The sequence below is a fragment of the Lottia gigantea genome (genome assembly GCF_000327385.1).
Source record: "Lottia gigantea unplaced genomic scaffold LOTGIsca_1307, whole genome shotgun sequence".
NCBI lineage: Eukaryota > Metazoa > Mollusca > Gastropoda > Lottiidae > Lottia > Lottia gigantea.
The window spans coordinates 8,917-10,086 of record NW_008707434.1 but is presented as its reverse complement, the minus strand read 5'-3'; positions in this window follow the sequence as shown (position 1 = coordinate 10,086).

Genomic DNA, 1,170 nt, shown 5'->3' with positions numbered 1-1,170 from the left:
CCAGACTTGCATACTCTGACAATGATTAGAACCCACGGTTACCATGTGGCACATTTATGTTGTATAGTGATATATTAACTCAAGGTTAAATAGTTAAATAGGGAAGATTTTTTGCACTGAATAGTAAAGATGTAAACAATGATCTAGAAAATGTTTTTTTTGTATGGTGACCATTTGTCTTTCTATATTATATAAAATACTGAAATACAGTTTGTTATAGTTTATTTACTGTATGTTTTAATAGTCCTCAATGTACGAAAAAATCCCCACTGGCATGGACAGTGCCTTTGAAAGTTGCCCTATGTGTAAGCTTAAACCTGCCTAACCAGAGATGACGGAAACAAGTTCCTGTCTTGATATGAACCTTTTCATCATGTCAGCTAGAATGTATTTGACAGGCTGTCTCTTAATCGGTGATGGAGGCAGCTAGTTATATTATATTATGCCATTCACCTTAGGATGAACCTTAATGGGCCCCCTTGGCCTTGCATCATTTTTTAACTACGCATATAACGATGTAACCTGTGTCATCATAAATGCTCAAAACAATGTGCACCAATATGTCTACATGGAGCAAGTACTACAAGCTGCGTATTCTCAAAACGATCTTAGCGCTAGGATATCTTAGGGTCTTCACTTCTAACACTGTTTCTAGGATATCTTGGGGCTCAGATCGTTCTGGAATTCATGGACAGTAATTAATGTATTGAGCACTATTTTAACAGCGAAACACATCGTTATCATTGTAAGTTATTATTACCAGTGATGTGCCAAGATATTCTTTGTCAGTTTTGATGATACACTACGAACCTTGTGATGGGTGAAGAGAGGCAAACAACAATTAAAGGTAGATTGTGATATATTATGAAGGTTATATTTACAGAGTCATTACATGTATATATACATAAAAACTAGAAACAGAGCAAGAGTTTTCAACCTTATTCTTTCAAATACCCCTTTCATGTTCCTTGATCGATTTCACTTCCCAAGCTTCCCTCGGACTATTTTGTAATATTCTCTTAGGTTTTCTTTTGCAATCTTTTCATGTTAAAGACTATAGTCTGATTGAATTGAATAAGTTTATTTATAATTGTCCCAAAATTGTATGTTGAACTACAAAGCGCCTCATTGTCGCCCAAAAATTTCAAAATTACCACCTGAAATAATTGA